General features: G+C 30.0%; 3 non-coding genes across 3 annotated transcripts in view; all 3 read right to left on the bottom strand.

Moving 5' to 3' along the window:
* The window catches only part of LOC128923635 (large subunit ribosomal RNA), a 3,984-nt gene extending 2,712 nt beyond the window's left edge, over positions 1-1,272 (bottom strand). The window contains exon 1 of the ribosomal RNA XR_008472384.1: positions 1-1,272. This exon is cut by the window's left edge and continues 2,712 nt beyond it. This is a non-coding gene — a ribosomal RNA (large subunit ribosomal RNA).
* Positions 1,273-1,725: 453 nt separating this feature from the next.
* LOC128923675 (5.8S ribosomal RNA) lies at positions 1,726-1,904 on the bottom strand. Its single transcript, XR_008472413.1, has one exon. It is a non-coding gene; the product is annotated as a 5.8S ribosomal RNA (ribosomal RNA).
* A 505-nt stretch (positions 1,905-2,409) lies between these two features.
* LOC128923678 (small subunit ribosomal RNA) lies at positions 2,410-4,399 on the bottom strand. The gene has a single exon (XR_008472416.1). It is a non-coding gene; the product is annotated as a small subunit ribosomal RNA (ribosomal RNA).
* Positions 4,400-7,500: the final 3,101 nt, after the last annotated feature.

Raw genomic sequence — 7,500 nt, 5'->3', positions numbered from 1 at the left:
TAAAGTTTGAGAATAGGTTAAGGTCGTTTCGACCCTAAGGCCTCTAATCATTCGCTTTACCAGATAAGATTATTTTACATAATATTTAAATGCACCAGCTATCCTGAGGGAAACTTCGGAGGGAACCAGCTACTAGATGGTTCGATTGGTCTTTCGCCCCTATACTCAATTCTGACAATCGATTTGCACGTCAGAACTGTTTCGGTCTTCCATCAGGGTTTCCCCTGACTTCAACCTGATCAAGTATAGTTCACCATCTTTCGGGTCACAGCATATATGCTCAAGGTACGCTCCAGTTAGAGGTATAAATAATAATAAATTATCATTATACATAACTATATGGAACGCCCCGGGATTGAATTAATAGTAAAATATTTCACTAAAAATTAATCCCATTATATAAAAGTTAAGTTAATTTCGCCATTAGGTTTAATATAACCCAATGACTTGCACATATGTTAGACTCCTTGGTCCGTGTTTCAAGACGGGTCCCGAAGGTATCCTGAATCTTTCGCATTGTTAATCATATAAATGCATACAATTAATATTAAAATCAATGATAATAATATTATTGTAAAATTCAAAAGAATTTAAGCATTATATATGTAAAATCTATCAACACTTTATCAAATCATCAGTATTTATTCTATGTTAATAAGCTAAAAGCAAATTAATTTGAATAAACTTAACACCAATGATCTTTTGATAAATATTTTATTATGTTAATAGATTACAATGTCCTTATATGAAAAAAATGCACACTATTACTATAATATTATAAATATCACAGTTATAATGATGAATTTTTCATAATGGATATTCAGGTTCATCGGGCTTAACCTCTAAGCAGTTTCACGTACTATTTAACTCTCTATTCAGAGTTCTTTTCAACTTTCCCTCACGGTACTTGTTTACTATCGGTCTCATGGTTATATTTAGTTTTAGATGGAGTTTACCACCCACTTAGTGCTGCACTATCAAGCAACACGACTCTTTGGAAATATCTTTCTAGTAATCATTAACGTTATACGGGCCTGGCACCCTCTATGGGTAAATGGCCTCATTTAAGAAGGACTTAAATCGTTAATTTCTCATACTAGATATTAAGATATTCCATACACTGCATCTCACATTTGCCATATAGACAAAGTGACTTAGTGCTGAACTATTTTCTTTTCGCTCGCCGCTACTAAGAAAATCCTTGTTAGTTTCTTTTCCTCCCCTCATTAATATGCTTAAATTCAGGGGGTAGTCCCATATGAGTTGAGGTTGTATAAAAATATTTATATTTATTTTATATTTTAGCTTTTTGCTATTTTAAAGAAACATACATAATTATTTCTTAACACCAATATAATTTTCTTAATAATAAATATTCAATCTTTTCATCCCGTACTACTTACTTCATTATAACAACAATATTATTTTCTTGGTTTTTTACATTTAAGGCAATCCTAGAATAAAATAATATTTTATGCTAGACGTTCCTCTAAATGTATATATTATTTGAAATAATAATATTGAAATTTTATTGTTTTTGGGAATACTAAGATTCTTATTTATTATAAAATTTCGTTCAAATATGAGGTGTTCAAGAATATATTTTCTATATTTCTTTTTATGCTATTAATATTATGGATTGAAAAATACAATCCAGTAATATACCATGTGCTTAAATTCTTTTAATTGACTAAAAGAATAAGCAACTAATTTAGCATAGTCTTACAACCCTCAACCATATGTAGTCCAAGCAGCACTTTAAAATTAATTAAAGTACATAACAGCATGGACTGCAATATGCGTTCAAAATGTCGATGTTCATGTGTCCTGCAGTTCACACGATGACGCACAGTTAGCTGCGTTCTTCATCGACCCATGAGCCGAGTGATCCACCGCTTAGAGTGATAATTTTTTGTTTATTTTAATTTAACGTCAAGAGTTTTTAATTTATTGAAAGAATAACATTTCGTTTTCGTATATAATATATAAATTATTTTAAAACATCTTTCAATAAATTGTAATTTTCAACCCAAACATTTACAAGTTGCGCATGTCTTAGTCCAACAAAAACAGTAATTCCTTTTTTATTACATTTTATTTAATTTCTATATATTTTTAAGGAATTACACGTTAATGAGAACAAATTAACTTATCATTTATATTATTTTTATAAATAATAAGTACAACTATATATGTTTAAAGGTTTGTTGCGTTCAAATACAATGTATGCGATATAATTTTCATTATACTACAATACAAGGAGTAAAAAAAAAAAGAAAAAAAAGAAAAACATTCAAATAAATGAATGAAAAGAAAAAAAAGAAAATAATTTTTCTTTTTTATTCTTTTTTTGTTTGTTTGTTTGTTTGTTTGTTTTTTTTTTTATAATATTTACGGATAGGAACACAATAATGATCCTTCCGCAGGTTCACCTACGGAAACCTTGTTACGACTTTTACTTCCTCTAAATAATCAAGTTCGGTCAACTTTTGCGAAACAACCGTGAAACACAAGGCGTCACAGTGATCACGTCCGGAGACCTCACTAAATAATTCAATCGGTAGTAGCGACGGGCGGTGTGTACAAAGGGCAGGGACGTAATCAATGCGAGTTAATGACTCACACTTACTGGGAATTCCAAGTTCATGTGAACAGTTTCAGTTCACAATCCCAAGCATGAAAGTGGTTCAGCGGTTTACCCGGACCTCTCGGTCTAGGAAATACACGTTGATACTTTCATTGTAGCGCGCGTGCAGCCCAGGACATCTAAGGGCATCACAGACCTGTTATTGCTCAATCTCGTTACTGCTAGACGCAATTTGTCCATTTAAGAAGCTAGTGTCCTTATAATGGGACAAACCAACAGGTACGGCTCCACTTATATAAACACATTCAAACACTTGCACATTCAAGATGAACTCATGAATGAAGGCTATATAAGCTTCAACACCATAATCCTGAAAGCATCTATTTAATATATTTGAGTCTCGTTCGTTATCGGAATTAACCAGACAAATCACTCCACGAACTAAGAACGGCCATGCACCACCACCCATAGATTCGAGAAAGAGCTATCAATCTGTCTTACACGCTTATGTTCGGACCTGGTAAGTTTTCCCGTGTTGAGTCAAATTAAGCCGCAGGCTCCACTCCTGGTGGTGCCCTTCCGTCAATTCCTTTAAGTTTCAGCTTTGCAACCATACTTCCCCCGGAGCCCAAAAGCTTTGGTTTCCCGGGAAGCGACTGAGAGAGCCATAGTAGTAGCTACACCCAATTGCTAGCTGGCATCGTTTATGGTTAGAACTAGGGCGGTATCTGATCGCCTTCGAACCTCTAACTTTCGTTCTTGATTAATGAAAACATCTTTGGCAAATGCTTTCGCTTAAGTTAGTCTTACGACGGTCCAAGAATTTCACCTCTCGCGTCGTAATACTAATGCCCCCAAACTGCTTCTATTAATCATTACCTCTTGATCTAAAAACCAATGAAAGTAGAACAGAGGTCTTATTTCATTATTCCATGCACAAAATATTCAGGCATTTGGAGCCTGCTTTAAGCACTCTAATTTGTTCAAAGTAATTGTACCGGCCCACAACAACACTCGATGAAGAGCACTGAAGCAGGTTTAAATAGGAGGAATATATAAAAAATACATTGTATTAATTACATATAAGAACTCCACCGGTAATACGCTTGCATACATAAGGTAATGTACATACCACAATTATAGCTGTACTACCCGTATGAAGCACAAATTCAACTACGAACGTTTTAACCGCAACAACTTTAATATACGCTATTGGAGCTGGAATTACCGCGGCTGCTGGCACCAGACTTGCCCTCCAATAGGTCCTTGTTAAAGGATTTAAAGTGTACTCATTCCAATTACAGGGCCTCGGATATGAGTCCTGTATTGTTATTTTTCGTCACTACCTCCCCGAACTGGGAGTGGGTAATTTACGCGCCTGCTGCCTTCCTTAGATGTGGTAGCCGTTTCTCAGGCTCCCTCTCCGGAATCGAACCCTGATTCCCCGTTACCCGTTGCAACCATGGTAGTCCTAGATACTACCATCAAAAGTTGATAGGGCAGACATTTGAAAGATCTGTCGTCGGTACGAGACCATACGATCTGCAAGTTATCTAGAGTTCAACCAATATAACGATCTTACGATCGCTTGGTTTTAGCCTAATAAAAGCACACGTTCCAAAAGGTCCGTGTTTATTTTGCATGTATTAGCTCTAGAATTACCACAGTTATCCAAGTAACTGTTAACGATCTATGGAACCATAACTGATATAATGAGCCTTTTGCGGTTTCACTTTTAATTTGTTTGTACTTAGACATGCATGGCTTAATCTTTGAGACAAGCATATAACTACTGGCAGGATCAACCAGAATAATATTTTTTATTCATTTATATAATATTTTTTATACTATATAAATTTTTATAATGATATTTTCAATATTTGAAAATTAAGTACACGACATATACACAATGCAAAGGAGAACGAAATCGCGACAATAAATAATTATGAAATTTCTTCTACTATGGTCGGATTAAATAATTTACTTCATGTCATTTAAATTTCATATTATTGTATTATTTATTGCGGTCTTATTCGGACTTTGAGACTGTGTATCTTATCGTGAGAAAGAATTTTCGTTCTCTATACATATATAATATAATTATTAATGTAAGGACGATGTTTCTTCTTGTATTTGTTAAACTTTCAAATAATATCATTTTTTATACATTTTACTTTATTTCAATGCATATAGTGTATATATCTTTTTTTAAGAGTATATACGTTTTTCTTTTGATTTGAAATTAATAATTTCAATTCAATTATTTTTCATTTTATTTCATATATGATATGAAAGTATTCGAGCGTAATAATATAAATATTTAACTTTATTGAATTTTATTCTTTACCCACATATATTTTATGTGAATAGAAGAACAAACCCCAAAAAAAGTTAAATTAAAAAAAAAAACGACTACATTATGTTAGGTATAGAAGAATAATCTCAATTAATAACATTTCATTATTAACAAAATTATTTCTATTTAAACCAACTGTAGCAAACCAGGAATAAATTTTTTTGCTCTCATTTATATATTACACTTAAATACTTTTATAAATATATGAAAATAATTTTCATATAAGTACTAAGTATGCAATTTCATACAAGTATTAAAATTTTCATACAAGTACTAATGTTGAAGTTTCATACAACATATATGTTTTCTGCCACGTACACCTCACCAACCGGAAATCGTATGGAGAAAATCTTTTTAACCATATAAAAGTTTTAAATTCATATATATACAAGTAATTTATATCATTTTCTATGAGCATTATGCTTATAAGAAATATTACAACATCAAAAATAGCTTAACATTTATTTTTTTTTTTAAATTTTTTGTACTTATATGAAAATTATTTAGTTGTATGAATTCATACACTTAGTACTTATATGAAAATTATTTACTTGTATGAATTCATAAACTTAGTATCTATATGAAAATTATTTAGTATTTATATGAAAATTATTTACTTGTATGAATTCATAAACTTAGTATCTATATGAAAATTATTTAGTATTTATATGAAAATTTTTAACTTGTATGAATTCATTAACTTAGTATCTATATGAAAATTATTTAGTATTTATATGAAAATTTTTAACTTGTATGAATTCATTAACTTAGTATCTATATGAAAATTATTTAGTATTTATATGAAAATTTTTAACTTGTATGAATTCATTAACTTAGTATCTATATGAAAATTATTTAGTATTTATATGAAAATTTTTAACTTGTATGAATTCATTAACTTAGTATCTATATGAAAATTATTTAGTATTTATATGAAAATTATTTACTTGTATGAATTCATAAACTTAGTATCTATATGAAAATTATTTAGTATTTATATGAAAATTTTTAACTTGTATGAATTCATAAACTTAGTATCTATATGAAAATTATTTAGTATTTATATGAAAATTTTTAACTTGTATGAATTCATTAACTTAGTATCTATATGAAAATTATTTAGTATTTATATGAAAATTTTTAACTTGTATGAATTCATTAACTTAGTATCTATATGAAAATTATTTAGTATTTATATGAAAATTTTTAACTTGTATGAATTCATTAACTTAGTATCTATATGAAAATTATTTAGTATTTATATGAAAATTTTTAACTTGTATGAATTCATTAACTTAGTATCTATATGAAAATTATTTAGTATTTATATGAAAATTATTTACTTGTATGAATTCATAAACTTAGTATCTATATGAAAATTATTTAGTATTTATATGAAAATTTTTAACTTGTATGAATTCATTAACTTAGTATCTATATGAAAATTATTTAGTATTTATATGAAAATTTTTAACTTGTATGAATTCATTAACTTAGTATTTATATGAAAATTATTTAGTATTTATATGAAAATTTTTAACTTGTTTGAATTCATTAACTTAGTATCTATATGAAAATTATTTAGTATTTATATGAAAATTATTTACTTGTATGAATTCATAAACTTAGTATCTATATGAAAATTATTTAGTATTTATATGAAATTTTTTTACTTGTATGAACGTGGTTTCGGCGTTTTGGCTCTTTATATGTGGTTTCGGCTCTTCGCAAATAGGGACAGTAGGAATCTCCTGAATTCCTTTTTGCGCGTCACTAATAAGATGACGATGCATTTGGCTACGTAAATAAAATCATTTTTATGCCCGCCGTTTAACCAAATTTAGTTTTTTTTATATGCAAATATACGTGGTTTCGGCGTTTTGGCTCTTTATATGGGGTTTCGGCTCTTCGCAAATAGGGACAGTAGGAATCTCCTGAATTCCTTTTTGCGCGTCACTAATAAGATGACGATGCATTTGGCTACGTAAATAAAATCATTTTTATGTCCGCCGTTTAACCAAACTTAGTTTTTTTTATATGCAAATATACGTTTTTTCGGCCTTTTGGCTCTTTATATGTGGTTTCGGCTCTTCGCAAATAGGGACAGTAGGAATCTCCTGAATTCCTTTTTGCGCGTCACTAATAAGATGACGATGCATTTGGCTACGTAAATAAAATCATTTTTATGTCCGCCGTTTAACCAAACTTAGTTTTTTTTATATGCAAATATACGTTTTTTCGGCCTTTTGGCTCTTTATATGTGGTTTCGGCTCTTCGCAAATAGGGACAGTAGGAATCTCCTGAATTCCTTTTTGCGCGTCACTAATAAGATGACGATGCATTTGGCTACGTAAATAAAATCATTTTTATGCCCGCCGTTTAACCAAACATAGTTTTTATGTTATACAATGTACCATTATATTAATTTTTGTATATTTCAATTGCTTTTCAGTATATTGTAAAAGTCGTTTGATAACTTTGCGTTCAAAGCTGTATCTTTATGTTAAGGTTCTCTCTAACAACTATTCAATATACCATTATATATTCATTTTTGTAT

This window comes from Zeugodacus cucurbitae, unplaced genomic scaffold (assembly GCF_028554725.1).
Source record: "Zeugodacus cucurbitae isolate PBARC_wt_2022May unplaced genomic scaffold, idZeuCucr1.2 ctg00000024.1, whole genome shotgun sequence".
In the NCBI taxonomy this organism is placed as follows: domain Eukaryota; kingdom Metazoa; phylum Arthropoda; class Insecta; order Diptera; family Tephritidae; genus Zeugodacus; species Zeugodacus cucurbitae.
This window is presented reverse-complemented; position numbering and strand designations above follow the sequence as displayed.